Here is an 18,561-nt window from a genome sequence, read left to right as displayed (position 1 = left end):
GTTGTGAAATTTTCAGTGTCATTTAGACATAGCCACTTTCACTTGAAAAAGACATTAGGTAGCACAAAAAAATCATATTGGACTAGCCCGCATTAGCCACGAGGGTGGCATATTTTCCTCCCCTACGACAGAAGACTTGCGTAATTTGATGGTAAAGCCTATTAAAACTATGCAGCATACTCTGTTTTTTCAATTTCATAGACAATGATGTCACTCCAGAGTAGTGATTAATGAAATATCATTTGTCCCACCCAATGCAAGAAATGTAACACTGCTCCAAGCTTTGCTATTAGACTGAAAACGCCTCTGTAAGAGCTTCTGCAGTGCTATTTCTGTCAGAAAGACAAGGTAGCTGGTCTTCTCCACCTCAGAAGTGTCATATAGCATGGTAGGGATGCTCTAGGTACATGTGGAGACTGTCTCAGGTGGTTGCAACTGTGTAAATTGTTCCTCATTCAATATCCTAGATCATTATATGTGCTAGTTTTTGTCCTTTCTTTAAAAAACAACAGAATTGGGTTGTCTCATGCAAAGCCACAGTCGAAAAGAAAATCCAAACACTGGAAGAGCAAATCTATGACTTTGGGAACGTCTCGTTTTGTGGAAAGTTGACTCTATCATGTCTCATGCATCAAAGACTATCTCATGACCGCCTGCCATGGGAAGGGTGCCTAAACCCTGGAGCAGAAATTCCCATTGAAACCTCAGAAGTTCAGATAGACTTGTTCATTGCTCAGTTTCATCATCTATTAATTCTCTCATCCTAATTAAAGTAAAAACATATGAAACAGGATAACACTCAGTAAAGCTTCCTTTAAATTAACCAATACTGAAGGAGTGAGAGATAAAAGAGTGAAGGAGAAAGTTGAAAAAATGTGTAGGAATGCACAAGAAAAGTTGCTGTGAGGAACAGGTGTCTACCTCCAGGGTCACACAAATCAACAGTGGATGATTTAGACAACCTCTTGTGGCTGTAACTTGACATGTTAAAGTCCCCTAAGAGGGTAATAGGAGATGTTTCTGTCACTCATTGAAATTTGTCCTCCACTGTGATACCAACAGCAGTAATTCACAATGCATCAGCCTCTAAAACACTAGAGGAGGGGCCCCGGAGGTAGAAATCCCTCCAAGAATCGATACTACTTGGGGATTTATTAAGACAATCTCATGAGGGAAAAGACTGAAAAGTGCTGAAACGCACACAGCAACGTACAGACTCAGGTGGAGTGGAGGAAACGGCCTCCTTTGCCTGCACTTCGTTGCGCTGGTTTGGCCGAGCACGGGTGGAAGCTGGGGCGAACACAGCTGACAGGTGCAAGACTGATCTCTCTGTGGTAGGGGTACAGTTGCTGTGCTTTGGCTGAGAAGTACAGGGAATGAAATGTTCATGTCACAGATTTTTTTCCAGGTAATATAACTACAAGAATGGTTTGCAGAGGAGGCAGTTGGCCTCTAATCCCTCACGGCAGAGGAAATGTGATATGACTACAATGAGCACAAATGCCTTGAGAAGGAACGGTCACTCAGCAAGTTACTGGGATGAATGTTTTGGTCACCAAAAAGTGGCAATTATTTCTTCATCCACAGGGTCTCTCTCCTCTCTCCCTCCAGACAATAGAGTGACTGTTAGCCTGGTGAGTGAATTAGAACGAGAGCTATTAGAGTGAATAGCCTGGTATTCCTCCTGACTGCGTTACAGTGACATGCTAGAAACAAGAGAAGTATCCTGGATTTGATTAAACCTCATGTACTGAAGACATGAAAAAATAATCACCAAGGAAAGCTGAATCTAAAGGGGAATTTCTTCAATGTCTTCATCTTTCCAGAAGCACTTTATCAGTTTTGCTCAGCTAGCCCTGGGTGGGGTAGCACTGAGGTGATGTATTGGCAGGCTGAAGCGTTCCTTGGTAGGATCACCCCACCAAAGTCACCAGGCTAAATAAACAGGCCTAAACTACAGGCAGTAACCTAGGGTAGAGAAACAGCAAAGCCAGAAAGTGGGTCTTGAGGTCCATTGTCAAGAAATCCTTATTAAGCCATGTTGCTCTGCTGAAGAAACAGGTTAAATCTCTGCATACCTTCCATCATCATGTGTCCTTAGCACAACCATACATATATGAATCTAAAAGCACTTTTGTTCCCCAGTAGTTTTAATCTACTCTTTTCTTAAAAGAGGGTGATTTTCCTAGTCCTTCTCCTGCCTGCAAAATGAAAAATACTGTAGTAAGGAGGAGAATGCTGCAGCGGCTCCTGCTTATAATTAAAACCACATTGTGGCAGAGCCCTGAGGACTGTGCTGGGGGGGGGGGGGGTGGAGGCAAAGGGGCTCCCTGGCTCTGCTCACAAGTATGATTCAATAAGTCATTTCCAGGGTAAACATATAAATCTGTCCTTCCTGAACACAGTCCAAACAATCAGAAGTATCTCCCTTGCTTTTTTCAAAATATCTCTGCTGCTACTGAGGAAAGAAAAGGAGCAGATAAAAACAAACACACTTTTGGTGGAAGTCGAAAAAGAAAACATTCAGTGTGGATGGCCATTGAGTAACTCTGCTTAGAGGCTGAAGTCCTGGCTGCTGCTGATGTTCCTGATAAGGGCCCTACCTCACTAGTGGCGTCATGCATGCACTGATGTTGTTGCTCAGGGTGTTAGGATTAGATGTTAGAATGGATGCCCTAGAGAAAAGAAAAAACAGATGGGAAAGAAGAAGAAAACAATTCTTCAGCAAATATGGTTTAGCTAATGTGCAAGTCTGGATTTGTACAGAAAGCAGAACTTACTATCGCATCCTGTTTTCATCAGTGAGTCTTGCTGGGACAGTTTAAGAGAGGCTCAGTAGAATGGAGAAGATTAAGAAGAAAGTTCTTTTTATGAGGGTTGAAACTGCTGTGTAATCTGTGGTATCAGTTTAAAAAAAATAAACAAACAATCCTGATAGCTTTTGCATTGCAAATGAAGGCCATTGGAACAGTCATAATGCAGGCTCTCCCACCCCAAAAATCTAGCTCTGTGTACAACAGCATTGAGTAAGACATTATGTCCCTGCTACCATTAGTGTTTGGTAAGATTGCTTACAGTGCTATAAACCTAGTGTCTGTATGAGAAGCTTTTCAGATCTACTACTATTCTCTGCCATCTTGGTTAAAAAGTTGATTCTTATTGTTATCTTAAAGACCTGTTTTTGTCAAGGCAGTGATGATCTTGGAGACTTGCTACAGTTAATAACAAAAGACCAGGTGTTACACAGACATTTTCCTCTGGAAAGCTACTCAGCATGGGCATCTAAAAAAGGTGACACTTGAAATCACCTCCCGCGTGCTAAGACATGTTTCTGCTGCAGAATCCCAAAACCTCTCATCACTTCCTACTAAGATCATACAGACACTTAAGTGCCTTCTACTATTTGTCTTCATTGGAAATACAAAGAACAAAACATAATGTTCAGCCTTAACTTTTTTCCAAATTGTGCTATTCAATGCTTTTACTTGCAGGGATGTCTTCTTAATACAAGGCTGAATCTAGGCTGCTAGTGTGACCCAGCTACAGTACCAGTCCATCTTTTTAGACAGTTCTAGCACTTGGTAGAAGGAGGACTCAGACGATAAGCCAGGTTCCCCAAAGTACAGTTGTAGGCAGCGCAAACCCAATCAAGTCATGCCTGCTAGAAGTCAGGAAGATGCCACGGGACAGTTCATCCTCACCACGTAATCGGCTGGACTCTAATGGGATCTTTCTGCCCTGATGATCTAGAGGCAATTCCGTGACATGACTACAAGTAATTTTCAAGCAAACTAACATGGAAGTCTGCATATTTCTGTGGTTCTTTCATGGGTCTTTTGTAGCTGCATGCTTATCTTTCCATCTGGTAGATCCTATTCATCAGTTCAAAGCTACTGATTCTAATGTAAATTGGTTAGTTAGAAGATGGTTTGGATTTTTCCTAGGTCATTTTTTCCCTCCCTCTTGCTGAGCTGACTCCATGTTGGAGCTTCTGTTTGCTGCACAAGTCTACGAGATGTAATTCCTGCTGGTGCAAGACCTGACAGCTACAATTTCAATGGGTCATTTCCAGGTTGAATACAACTTCTTTCTGCAACACCTCAGTTATATTTGTTTCTAAGATGCACATTATCCCATCGCTTGACTGAGTTTCTACGCACTGGAGAGAGGCAGACATTAGAGTGAGCAGTTAGGAAGAAATTAGGTTATTTTCTGTCAGTCCTTTCTCTAGAAAGGATATTTAGAGATGCTATTGGCATGGCCATGCAAAGTGTTTTCCAGACTGGATTTCAGTCAAAGCATCAAAAAAAATTCAGGGACATAAATTTACTATGTAGATGACTTTGTGAAGAATAGATTAGTTCACCCTGGCTTTAGAGCTGGAGTAACTCCCAGCAAAAGTCAGGTAAAATCCCTTTGCCCAACACATTCTGTACATATGGAGCTTCAGTAGCTGACCATGGAGCTCATATGCGGTGGGACAGGGTAATACTCACCGGCAAAGACCAGAAAGTAGAACCTCCCTTAACCACTCACATGACCCCTGTAGTAAACAAGTATCTCAGAGTCGGTTCTGGGTTAAGGCTTGCAACATGCAGAGAGGAAAGATGTTGTAGCATTTTCCCTGTGAGACCCCAGGGGACTGAAATAGCAGGTACCTGTCAGCAGCTGGGTCCAGTTTCTCTGCTATCCCTCTCTCATCTGGAGAAGGGACAGCGGAGGGCACCTGCACAAGGAAGAGCTGGAGGCTCACCAGGGGCACTACAGGAGGGCATGAGCATGAGATGGCTTCAGCTGACGGGAAGGGTTACGGTGCAAATACACGGCCATCTGGGAGAGGGTTCACAGCTACTCTGGCAGAGGGAACTGCATCTTCCTCCTGTCAGACAGGCATACAACAGCAGCTGCTTTATCATCTGAACCTCTTTCACATCAGGTCATTCCTGGGCAGCTTCAATGGCTCAGTGGAGTTTATTTCCCCGAGGACATCTTTCCTTCTGTCAGTGCCCTCCTCCCAGGCATCATTTGAAAGCGTGGCTACTTAGGGCTCAGACAGCTGCTGAATTGCCATTAGAGGCTCAGGACTTAAATTCCCAAGTTGCCTCGGCACAAGGCAGTACAGTACCAAGCAAAGTAGTACCCAGCTACTTTTAATGATCTGGACTTAAGTGACTTACCTGAGTTTACATAAAAAAATCAATATTGGAGCATAAGATTAAAATAGGACCTGCTAAATCCCATGATCACACCTAGGCTGTGAACCACCTTCCTCTGGTCTAACTAATACTTTAGAGCTAAAGGAAAATGCCACAAGCCTGAGCGTCTAGGGTTCACCTTGGAGACACTTGTAAGCAGAAAGTAGACTTGATAGGTGCTTCATGTGCCTTAAGAGGTACATTCCGCCTTGTAGCTCTTTCTGAAGGTCAGGAAATCAGCTGCTCAGAGCCCATTCTGAACAGTTTACAGACTGGAAGCTTCAGCATTTTGGCTAGTAACATCTGTGGGATTGTGCTTCAAAGGAAAGTCATGGGAGGCGGTTATATCGCAAAATTAGATGCCTAGTTTACATCCATGGATACTTATTGTCCATTATTGCAAACTGCTGTTATATTTCCTACAAGAGCGACTGCTGAAACACTGCATCCAGCTGCTAACAGCTGGGGTGATGGGGAATATAATGCATGTGCTAAGCCATTTCCTTGGAAACTTTTTAGATATCTAAACATAGTCTGAAGAGGGGAACCATTTTCACTGAAGACACTTTCCCTTCGTTAGGTTGCTCTCCCGGAATTGGTCTTCTGAAGTCTCACTCTGTGGAAAGAATCAGAAAGGCTTCTTGCAAACAGTGAGGATAGTGCTTTACCATAAAAAAATTGTTAGAAATGTTCTGTGGGTTTAGTTTCATTTTGAGTAGCAGAGGATGAAACAGACTGGCTTCTTTCTTTTCCTGAATCAAAATCAGGAAAACTCAGAGGAATCTAACTATTTCCACACACATAAAGACTAGAGCTGAATGAACACAACAAAATCTTATCAAATAGGTGGGATGAATTCACTCGGTTTCTATTAGCACAAATAAGACCATTCATTGGTTGAGTATTGGAATGGCTGAGCATTGGTTTCTGGAAAAGTTTATGATTCCTCAAAGTAGTACAAACAATACTTCATCAGAAAATTCAAACAGGAAAAGTCATACTGTAATTTTACTGTTTCTGCATTCTAACATTTTGAAATTTATTCAAAAGGCATTGCACAGAAGCCATTTGCTGCAAATATTGTACAGCAAATAGTGGAAAGAAACATTTTCAAAAACTCGGAGGCTTAACTTTGTTTGCATTGTACTATGATTTCTCATAACAACTGTGTCCACATAAAAAACAATCCACTTGCAAGCAAATCATCAACAAAAGAGAGAAAATAGAACTAATATTTATGGATAGTTTATTTGGCATCTAACTATCCTACCAGCACCATTAAAATTTAGATAACTTGGGATGGCTAATTTGTTTCTGAAAGAATGTCCATCTGTGTAACATGCTTTGTGAAAGCTAAGCCAAGTTTGGTAGAAAGGAATTGTGGTTTTGCATGCAATAAAAGGATGCATTTCCTGTTAATTTTGCAGATATGCTTTCAAATTTTCTGCCCAGTGAATTGAGCTTAGAGCCGTTAAAGAGAGGCATTACTGAAACCTCCCTTAAGTTGTCACCAAAGTGAGAAACAAAAGCTATTTACTGGAGGTAATCTTTTAATAAAAGGAGAAACAGAACCCAATGTAACTTCGTGAGTAATTTTAGCTCTTTCTTTTGCTAAGAGGTTACCAAAGGAGGGAATTTTTACTGTATTTTTCTGCTGCTCCACTAGCAACACATAGCACAGGACAGTAAGAAAAGGCAACGAGGAGAGGGGTACTGGAATTCTTTCTTTATTTTTGTTGGGTGCATGTCCCCTTAAATACATTTCTCATGTGCTGAGTAGCAGAACAATTTAGAGTAAGCACTGCAAGGCAAGAAGAGTTAGATTCTTCACAAGCTAAATTCACAAAGGACACATCTAACTGTCTAAATCATCTGAGAGATAGATCTTTTGCATGAAAAAGTAAAATATTTCATTGCCTTTTGTTTCCAGCTGTGAACTGACATGGGCTTGTGGGTGGGACAGAGATACTACAGGGGTCTTTGGAAAGCCCTTTACCCTATGACTAGGAATAAGAACATGCACTTTTTTTTTTTTAATCTCCTCTGCAGATTCTGGCCCTGCTAAAACCAAAATCAACTGTTGAATTGCAGTTGCTGTGAATAATCCCTCCTACATTGAAAACCATGTGCACAGATCTGAAATCATAACCTATAAGAGACAGTCCTTGACCCAAGCAACAGGTATGCACGCTGCTCCCAGCGTTACATTTTTGTGCTTCGCAGCTTCCACCCCTAAAGACTTTCCCTATTAGGAATTTTCCAGGCAGCTGATTGCCCATCTAAGGAAGACGGGCAGGCAGGAGTGTAAACAGACACAAATGTACTGGGTGCAAATTAGCAGTGGGAAGGGACTCCCTGAAGTCAGCAATTAGGCTTGGGTAAAGTAAGTGACCACCTGGTCCTGAGCTGATAAGAAGCAATAAAACCCAAGAAAGCAGCAGTCTGAACAAGAAAGGAAAAATAGGCTTCATCTTCATTCCCTTGTGTTTTAGCACAAGGGATAATATTGAGAATAACCCTGGGGCCAGGTGCTGCTAGCCACAAGGCAAAGACAGATGGTTGTTGCAGCAGAGAGCAGCATAGGCCAGCCTATGCTTGAGCCTTTCCATGAGAGCTGCTCTGTTTTGAGCCAGTTTACAGAAAGGTGCAGTTTTCAGAAGAGCCTGACTGACGCAATGCTCACAAAGCTCAGCTCTCCTCCTAAATACCTAAGCAACCTGTACAGAAAATCGAACTGAGCTGGGTGTTTGGGTTTTGTCCTTCAAACGGTTATACTCTGCATCTGTAAGTTAACCCAGCTGCTCTTCATTGGTGCAGATGATGCAAATTCCTCTATCATGTGGCTGAACTTCTGTCGTTAGCCGGTGACCCTCAGCTCTATTCAAGGGCTCTAGTCTTCATCCCCTCTAATCTGCCTTTGGCTGGCTATGCCTGTGGAGGAGTGATTTTTGCACATGTGCATCTGACAATTTAAAGGGTTAGGAGGACGCCTAATTTATTTCGGTATCAGCAGCCAAATGGGGACCTACAGGTTTAAGACATCCAATAAATGATGGTTTATGCCATTAACAGAGCAAAGTGAGGAATAACAGGATTCTTTCTTGGATCTTGTTAGTCTGTAAAATAACTGAAATATTTTTACTACCTTTCATGGAATTTGATAGAGCTCTGTCCACAGGAGTAAAGATGTGCTGTGAGTTGTGTTTTTCCCAGCATACCTGGAAAAAAAAAATATGTAGGTAGGCTGTAATACTCTACGTACAAGCTATTTAGGCATTGCTGAATGTTTCTGACTTCAAACATTTCACAGGCTCTATGTTAAATACATGTGTTTGAGATTTTAAACGTCTATCTCAAAGCCTCTCTTCCTTTTTTCTTTCACACTTCCTTTTAAAGAAGTGAGAGAACCTGCAGGTTAAAAACATTATAAAGGTTTGCCCAGAGAGAAGAGGAATAGGTAGGAAGCATACTGCATGCTGTGTCTATTTTCCTTGTCCCTCTTTTATTAGTGCATTGAAATTGCTGTACTAACTTCACTGACTAAATAGTTTGTGTTTCTTAAAAGTTTGCAAATGCATCTAGGGCTCTTTGAGGAAGAAGCTGTACTTAGGGACAGAGTTCTCCAAGATCTATATATTAGATATAACTTCATTTGCCTAGGGATGAGCTCTCTCACTGTGTATCTGATTCTCTGAAGTGAAAAAGGATGACCTGTGTTGGACTGAATGTAAAAAGTAATCATTTCAGTTGTACATGTTCAAAGAAAGTTCATGTAGAAACTGCTTTGCAGAAGCAATAGCAGAGGCAGAAAACAAATGCCATGCGCCGCTGGGCAAGAGTTTCAGGCAGCCTAGTCTGGTTTGCTGTGGGTATCTGTGCATTCGGGACAGCAGGCTGGAGGAGGCTGGATGCCAACATAGGCCAGTCCCTCTGCAGCTGAGTTTCCATGCTGATGTACTGCTCTCAAAACAGCAGTCCAGAGATCAGGAGCACTATGCTGCTGGGGCTGATGCCTGCAGGTAGGACACAGACGGTCCTGATCCCCTTGAAGTCATTGAAGACGCTATACTAGGTTTCAAAAGAGGAAGGGGTTCACTCCTAGTGCCTTAGTCAACTCTTTGCTTCAGAGAAGTGTTGATCATCTGTGGGGTGATTGCTGCTGCTCTTACAGAAAATGCTCTGTGGCATCAGTAGCGCATTGGGGTGAGCAAACAAGCAGGCTGCTGCCCTTATGCTGTACCTTCATGGTTGCTAGTGAACTTCTATAGGGATGTCAATGATAGCCTCAGAGCCGGACAAAGGAATTTGTCCAGCAACTTGCAGTACTTATGCAATGGTTTGGTTTGAGAGAGGCCATAAGCTCATTGGACCTTCTCTGCGTTTGCAAATGTACTGTCTCCCTGGCAGCTGCTGGGCCACCCGGGTGCAACAGGAGAGACTTTGGCCTATTCGACATCATTAATGAGCAGCATTCCAACTTCTGGCCCTCAGATCAGATGATAAAAGCCCTGGCCATATGCTTTGCCATCAGCTGACATTCTAATTGAAGTAATGTTCATTCCTAAAAATAATGAAGATGGACCATCTGTGTTACCTGTCTGCCTCATGTAACCAAAATAGTACTGCTGGCTTCTACAAAGGTAAATGTAGCTATAAAGTTTTGCACTGACTGTGATGGTTTCTCTAACGCATTTCAGTAAACCTGCAAATGTTGGGCTGTATAAACACAAGTACCTGTATAATATTTTGTTGCCCTTCATACAGCTGTGCTTGGTTGTTGACAACATGACTTGGGAGAAGGGAGATGGTTTTGCAGTCCAGAAGTCTGGAATTTATTAGTGGAAATTTTCAGATGCCATCTTCCCACCCCTCTACCCCCCCCCCCCACCCCGCTTCCCTGGCTGGATCTTAGCTTAGCTGCAAGAAGTCAAAGCAAACGGAGCTGAAAACTCATGGTGAGGAGCGTGAAAGAATTTTTGCTCTTTAACCAAAAAAGTGAGTCAACAGAAAAATCAAACATTTGTAAGTATGGATTTTTTTTTTCCCCTTTGGTTTGCTTTATTTATGAGAGAAAACCCTTACTGAGAATTTTAATAGCTTCTCTGAAATATAAATTTGTTTGAAGGCCATCAACAAGATACTCGCTACTAAAGACTGTAGTTGTACTAACCTCTTAAAGGAAAGGGGAAGAGACAGGAGAAGCAATGTTAATTTATTCACTGAAGAGTTCAAGCTACTTACTTTTCCCTACAAGGGTCTCTTTCTCCTCTCCTCCTCTTCTCTTTCTCCAAAAAACATACTGGAACTCTGTATAGAAATAAAAACAGCACAGTGAATGTTAACCTGTGATGCTCCAACTTAAGATGGGAGCAAAGCTCTTCAGTTATGTGTTTTGGCATGCGGTGCTGTGTCTTGGAACAGCTGAGTTTTGTGCTTGGCCTTTTTATTGGATGAGTCTGTTCTCTAGGTCCTTACAGAGAACAAACTGTAGCACTTCAGCAAGGCAGCCACCTAGAACAAACTGGAGGTGGAATTTTTTTGTGGGGGGAGTGAAAAGTTCTTCCCAGGTGTGAAAGTACATGAATCCTGCAGGGCACTGGCTCAGTCCTGCTCTGAGCCCTGCCTGCTCAGGGCCTTGTCTCTGTTGCTTTCACTCTGCAGATTTTTCACCCGTTCCCACTCTGTCATGACCTGTTCCAGAGGCCTGTTGCTCTTTGGGGGGGGGGGGGGGGCAATAGCTTTTTCCTTCCCCCTTGCCAAATCACCGCCGGACCTTTGGCAGGCCATTTTCCTTGAGGTCCTGCGCCTCAGCCTGTCCCAGGAGCCAACCTTCCCCTCACAGTGTTATTTCTCTTTATACAACAAATATTCCTATTCCCAAAAGTGCTTTCCTATCTTGTTACACTCCCCTCATCCTTTGCTGGGGGAGAGGCTGGTACAGAGCCAAAGGCTTTCTGACAAGCGTAAGCAGAACAGTGTTTTTTAAAAAAAAGACTTGGAGAGCTTACTTTTCAATAAGCGAAGGGGAAGCAAAGAGGAAAAAAAATGTGTATGTGAAACCTCTGTTTCTAGAATCTTTGAGTACATGTTGTGGTTCTGATACAAAGGGTGTTTTAACATGAGCTTCTGAAAGCTGTATTGCTCACGAACACTGAAGTGGTTTACCCACACCTACAGTTCTTGAAATCCTTTGAGCCTTATATAAATACAGGCTAACAGAATTACTTTACCGGGGACTTTAAAAGTGTTAGGTAAACGTCTCTGGAATTGGGAGACTCACATGCTTAAAAAAATCCCATTTCCGCTTCTCATTCTTAGTCCTCTTGAACCAAGGATTACCAAGCTGAGTTAGGTTCTATCCTCCTATACAGGCATGGAGGGGAGCAGATGCAACGTGTCCTAGCATCCTGCAGGCACATCTCATGTCACAAAAAAGCTTTGCCCGTATCGGGACAGGATGATGGCTCTTGCCAGCTGGAGCTACTGACCATCCCCTTGGCAGCCCTCATTTCTAATCGACGTTGTAGAGGAGGTGCTGCTGCTTGTTACTTCAATTAACATCTGTGCTCCTCTTTCTGAGGCAGCCGGCAAACAATATGACTTAGAAAAAAAGAAATTGGCTTTTTTCTTCCTGTAAATTGGAACATGGAACTGTGGCAGATGATAATCCTCCCTTTCTTGGAAAAGGCAAAGTCTCTTAGCTGGGATTTCCTAAGCATGACACAGTTTAAAAAACAAATGACTGCAGAAAACAAATCACTGCAAAACTAAAGTAGCAAGTTTCTGTTGATTAGTGCTAGGGTGTTTGCTTGCCACATGAATTGATAATCTTCCCTAAAAAGCATTGCCTTTGGTTCCCAGCGCTGAAATTGTCATTCTAGCTGCAGCAGCAGGTACTGGGCAGATTCTGAAGCTGTCCTGTCCTCCTTCAGTTACAGCAAGTAGCACTAAAAGAAATCAGGAAACGTGATTATAAAATAGGATGACTACTTGGAAGTTTCTCATCAATGTATGATGTTTTCAGCACTTCCAGGTTAAAACTGCATTCATTTAGGTTGCTTGGAAGTAATTTCATTTTTTCATGCCCGATGGGTTTATAAATGTACATACTCTGCTTAAATGTTGGCCATTTCATACCTTAACTAATATTAATCTGTGTCTGAGTAAATCTGAACTAATGAAACCATATTATAATGATGCATCTGAGGCAAAGCTGTAAACCTGAAATGACTATTGAATTGAGTTGCTGCCTTAGGCTATGGCAATGCCTCCTGTGTAACTGTACAAGTACCAGAGTGCACATTTCTGTGGTTAGACTTCCCTTGACAACAGGGGCAGGACTTTGGTAGCACATAAAGCCAGGGAAGACTTGCAATCATCCAGTCTGACCTGCAGTAAGGCCCAGTGGTAACTTCCTCCACGCAGAGCTGATATTCTGCAGCATGGTTATTTATGGGGGGTGGAGGAGTCTGGTGCACACAGCTGTACAAATAAGGGTTGTAGCTGTTTTGGTTTTAAGTTTGCCAGTGAGTTTTGGTCAACGGAAGTGAAAACTGCCTGGATTGCTGGCAAAATGTACAGCTTAACAAAAAGCTTTTGGATATGACTTAAAATTAAATGTTATGACAGGAGGAAAATAACTTTTCAAGAGTGAAAACACTTCCTTTTAAAATATAACTAAGATCTTCAAAAAATATATATGTATACTCTGATTTTTTTCTGACAACTCTCCTCTTCTCCCTGCCCCCCATATTCTCCCTCAAATTTTGTCCGGGTTGTACTAATTATCTTTAAATTACAGAAGCAGTAGCAAGTGTTTAAGAAATTCATGTGCTCAATTTGGTGGATTGAGAACTGGCTGGATGGCCGAGCTCAGAGGGTTGTGGTCAGTGGTGCAGTCTAGTTGGAGGCCTGTAGCTGACCCCAGGGGTCAGTCCTGGGTCCACTCTTGTTCAATGTATTCATCAATGAACTGGAGGAAGGGACAGAGTGCCCCCTCAGCAAGTTTGCTGATGATACTAAACTGGGAGGAGTGGCTGACACACCAGGAGGTTGTGCTGCCATTCAGAGGGACCTGGATAGGCTGGAGAGCTGGGCGGAGAGGAACCTCATGAAGTTCAGCAAAGGCAAGGGCAGGGTCCTGCACCTAGGCAGGAATAACCCCATGCAGCAGTACAGGCTGGGGGTTGACCTGCTGGAAAGCAGCTCTGCAGAGAAGGACCTGGGAGTGCTGGTGGACAACAAGTTAAACATGAGCCAGCAGTGTGCCCTTGTGGCCAAGAAGGCCAATGGGATCCTGGGGTAAATTAGGAAGAGCGTTGCTAGCATGTCGAGAGAGGTGATCCTGTCCCTCTACTCAGCCCTGGTGAGGCCTCACCCGGAGCACTGTGTCCAGTTCTGGACTCCCCAGTACAGGACAGACATGGCACTACTGGAGAGAGTGCAGCATGTAAGGCTACAAAGATGATGAGGGGACCGGAGCATCTCTCCTCTGAAGAAAGGCTGTGAGAGCTGGGCCTGGTTAGCCTGGAGAGGAGAAGACTGAGAGGGGATCTCATCAATGTATACAAGCATCTAAAGGGAGGGTGTCAAGAGGATGAGGCCAGTCTCTTCTCCGTGGTGCCCAGCGACAGGACAAGAGGCAACGGGCACAACCTGAAACACAGGAAGTTCCATCTGAACCTGAGGAAAAACTTCTTTCCTGTGAGGGTGACAGAGCACTGGCACAGGTTGCCCAGAGAGGTTGTGGAGTCTCCTTCCCTGGAGATATTCAAAACACACCTGGACGTGATCCTGGGAAATATGCTCTAGAGGACCCTGCTTGAGCAGGGAGGTTGGACTAGATGATCTCCAGAGGTCCCTTCCAACCTAAACCATTCTGTGAAAAATTCTGTGAAAATTTCAGCACACAAATCTAAGTAAGCGGAGTTAAAAGTGAAAATACATCTTTTCCCCAGGCACCTTCTTCAATTAAATGAAGAAATCTCTGTCACCCCATCCTGCAGCAATGCAATATATGCAGTGAACAACTTGATGTCCTGCGTTATTTCTCATACAGAGGAATTGCACAAGAATTGTATTAGTTTTGCATGTAGCTGGTGATGAAAAAGTGCGTGGTGGCAAAAGCAGTACTTGGAGGGGGGTGAGAAGATTGAGAAACTGGATCTTTATTTGGCACCCCTTTGCCTTGCTCCTGTTTCTTGGAGAATGCTGGTATGTGCTCTGGAGAACAGCAGGTTTTGATTTGCAGAATCAGAAGCTTCTTGCCAGAGAACGGTCTAAAGGGCAAGCCGGAGGGCAGCCAGCAGCAAAACTATCTTCTGGCTTCAAAGGTGTTTCTTTCAAAGGCTAGTTTAAATCCTTGAAATATTAAAGCTGAGAAAACAAATCAGGAGGAGAATGGAATGAAATTGTTCTTACCAAAATAGCAAGCCAGGCTTGTATGTGTAGAAGTGAAAATTAACGTGGTGCAGAAATTGCTCTTCACTGTGCTCTGTGGTGTTGAGTGTGCCAGTGTAGCTTGTGAAGCGGTGAATTATCACACTTGCAACGTGGTTGCTGCCAGAAGGGCTCCATGGGAACTGCAGAAGGAGCATAAAGCTTTTCGTTAGTGGAGAAGTAAGAGGTGATGCTGTGGTTTGTCCTATGGTGCGACTTAAATGCAGCTGCATTAGCCATATAAAGTAAGTGAGGTACATTTTTGATTGTATAATCATACCTTGTTCAAGTGCTTTCAGTGAATCCCCTAACCATAAATTCATGTCTGTTGGAAAGAATTAAGGATTTTTTGAAAAGCTTTTTTTAATCCCTGGGATTTAAGCTTTTTGACTTTTCATATCAGCATGTTTTTCCCAGCTACTGTGAGTAGCTAGCTCTGTTCCCTCCAACCCCACATAACCCGTGAGAATCCTGTGTTTATGAAAAATACTGAGTGGATAGTCATGGGAGCTCTCCTGATCCCCAGAAACAGGGAGGGCAGGTATACAGATGTCTGTATTGCTCTATCAGCTTGCCTCGCTCTTGACCTGAAGGACCACACAACAGGCTGAGAAAATTAATCCAGTATCAAAAGCTAGCTTACTTCAAAATCTACAAACTTGCCAAACACTTCCTTTTTTTTTTTTTCCCCCTCACTGACACATCCCATTAACTTATTTGCAGCTCCCGTTATGAGGCATTTACATCAAAAACTCAGGAAACTGCCCAATGCTGTTTACAACATAATGCTTCAGATGAATTAAGTTTTAAATGTGCCTTAGGATATTTAAAGTATTGCAAATCTGGTTAATTAGCCTGTTTGGTTTTACATTACATATGCCCATTATGGAAATTCTGTTGAAAAGCCATCACTGAATTAAATCCTGATTACTTTGCGCTTGATCATAGGTGCAATGTTAATACATATTTATCCAAAACTTCTTTTCTTGTATTTCAATACCAGTTCTTTGACTGGTTACGATGAATGCGAACTCTTCCCTGCTCTTAAATGAAAAGCTATTAATTACTATTACGTACTCTTAAACCGAAAATATCAACTCCCTGTTCCCAAACAAGTCCTAGGCAAATTGCTAGCTAACACCTTCTCCCCTGAGAGAACTGTCAACATGACAAACATGCTTTCTTCCTTTGAGCTTCTCAGCCTACTGCCTGCACAGCAGAAGGCAGGTGTTGCTGTTTCCACTTCCAAGTCATGTGGTTTTTTTTTTTTTTCTTCTCCCTTCAAACTCACTGTGGTGCTGAAGTGGATGCAGAGAGCTGTCTGCCTTTTGTACTTTGCTATGTCCTGTCCTGAAGCGCGCACATGCCATGCCATGCACTGTCTGACCTTCTTCATGTCAGCAAGACAGGCCCTTGATTTTGTTTTTCTCTTGGTGGAACTTCGTTAACTTCACTGGAGTGACTCCTGGTTAACACTTGTATTGGTGAAATCCAAATGAAGCTGGCAGCCTGAATATTCTTGAAAGCTTGGTAAGAAATTCCTCAGCCTCATTTTGTTAAAATTATAGTGATTCTGATGGGAGTGCTCAGTTTTTCAGAACAAAATTTTAAATATTTTCACTGGAAGTAGCAAAAATTACAGAACCAGCACAGGCAAGGAATCCAGCTGAGAAGGGCAATGATGATCTGTAATGTACCATGGCTGACTTTGGTCTCTCAACTTTTACACTTTGAAGCAAGAAAAACTCTTCAAGTGAATCCTTTCTAGTGTTCCTTTTCTCCAGTTTGGGGGGCTTATATATAAGAGGAAGAACAAACAAAACAAGGTAGAAAATCCATGAACACTAAGTTATGCATTTTGTTGATGGACAGTGCATTTTCTTTAAACTTGCCAGCATTAATTGGCTGAATTGTTATTGTTAATGAAAGAACATGTGTATTTCAGTACTAATCTAGCTACAGGTTATGAGTTCTCAAAAATAGTAGTAGCAATTCAACCAGCAGTCAAAAAAAGGTAATTAACAAGGAGTTTTATAACCCAGCTATAATCACAGAAGTGCTTGAGGTGGAAGGGTCTTCCATTTGGTCACCCAGCATTCTCTGCATCGTACACAGATCACTTTCATTACCCTAGTGATGCCTCATATGTCAGTGTCAACTCTAGTGGTGAGTGTCACCGATGAAAGGGTCATAAACCAGCCTTTGCAGTCTGTTCTATTGCATACCTGCTTCTCCTAAATTTTTCCTAATATGTATCCCAAACTTTTGTTTTTGCTGTTGACACCCACTGTTACTTCTTCTGTCCCTGTTTACTAATGAGAATTGCTATATCCTGCTTTCGTTGTATATGATACTACTTTCACTTATTTTTGGCTTTCACACTTCAAAAGGATTTAAGGTAAGCTGGGATCCTCTTGATCATCTCATGTGTGTGCTGTAAAATCTATCGGTTCAAGCCAAACTGATCTGTAAATATGACTGTGTTCTCTAATACACTTAAAAAGCACTAACGAAAAAGCCAAATGGCAATAGAGATAGATGAGTCTGAAAACATCAGTCAACACGTCCCAAAGTGACGTGTTAACCACTAATTAATGCAGTTCATACTTACAGCTGGGTCTTATTTTTCTGGTTTTCTCCATGGGAATGTCACATGAAACATGAAAGGTCTTGCTTGAGTGAAATTTTGGGCTCTGATTCATGATCTTTGGCAATTCATGCAACAGTCTGAGATCCTTAGTAGTTTAATGTCATACACTGACAGCTGAGGAGATGGGCTGCCTAAAATGCTACTGCTACTGCAAAGGTGGTAAGCTTGAGCGGAGTGTGGGGGGGACATAGCTGAAAGCTGTAAAATCTTAAAACTTCTGTACCTCTGTATTTACATAGTTTTCTTAGCCTCTAAACTGATTACCCTAAAGATCATTAGTTTGGTATGATTGTTTAAAAAACAAACAAATCCAATGCAAAATCTGTTTCTAAAATCCATGTTGCATAAGGACTAAAAAGAGCTACTATTATCTCTATTGTATGCAATTTAATATAAATAGCAATACTACTTGACGCACAGCTGAGATTCCTTCCCTTTGGGTTGGGAATGGGGGAAACACATAATGAAAGATTGCTTCAGAGGAGGAGCAATGTAATCTAAACAGACAAAACAAACTGGAATAGAGCGGCAAAATGACTTGCCTGATGTCAACAGCAGGTCAGTGACAGAGCTGGGACTAGCGCACAGTGACAAATCATGGACCTGTCTGGTCTTGTTCTGGGGGGAAAAAAACAAAGCAAAAACTTGTTTGCATTGAGTATGGTATGCAGAGCTCTCTAATATGAACAGTATAAAATACTTAACTATTCCTTCTCATAAACTAATTTAAAGGAGTTTCCAAGTATAAACTGCTTTTCCTTCCTCTAATTCTATGACTAAAATATTCTAAATTTAGATTTTGAACTAAGATTGAGATGTATTTTCCAATTCTTAAAGTGATACTAGAGATTTACAAAGGTTTTTTTTGGTTTTTTTTGTAAGTGTCAAGATTTTGTAAGTGTTTTTCTTAATTCAACCATACGATTAAAAAAGTTCAAAGCAGTCACTTCTTTAAGTTCAGATGAAAAATGAATTACAAAACTAAATGCAAGAGAAAATGAGCACTTACACAGCAGCTTAAATAAGATGCCTTGCCCTTGAATTCCAGTACTGCTATGTAAGGAATAGCGTGGGTTATCTCCACAAAATATGTTGATACTTTCCTAAATAAGGAAGGGAAAAGGCAACACAAACTACTCAAAAGCTGAAACATTATGAAACTTCTGTGCTTTAAAAAAAAAAAAAAAGTCTTGTTCATTTGAACAGCGTCCTGAACCACTTTTGTGAGTGAAAGCGCAGCAGTCCTATAAGCATCCTCCAGCAACGCAGTGCAAGGCC

Source organism: Struthio camelus, chromosome 13 (assembly GCF_040807025.1).
Source record: "Struthio camelus isolate bStrCam1 chromosome 13, bStrCam1.hap1, whole genome shotgun sequence".
Taxonomy (NCBI): Eukaryota; Metazoa; Chordata; class Aves; order Struthioniformes; family Struthionidae; genus Struthio; species Struthio camelus.
The sequence above is the reverse complement of the archived record's forward strand: the minus strand, read 5'-3'. Positions refer to the sequence as shown.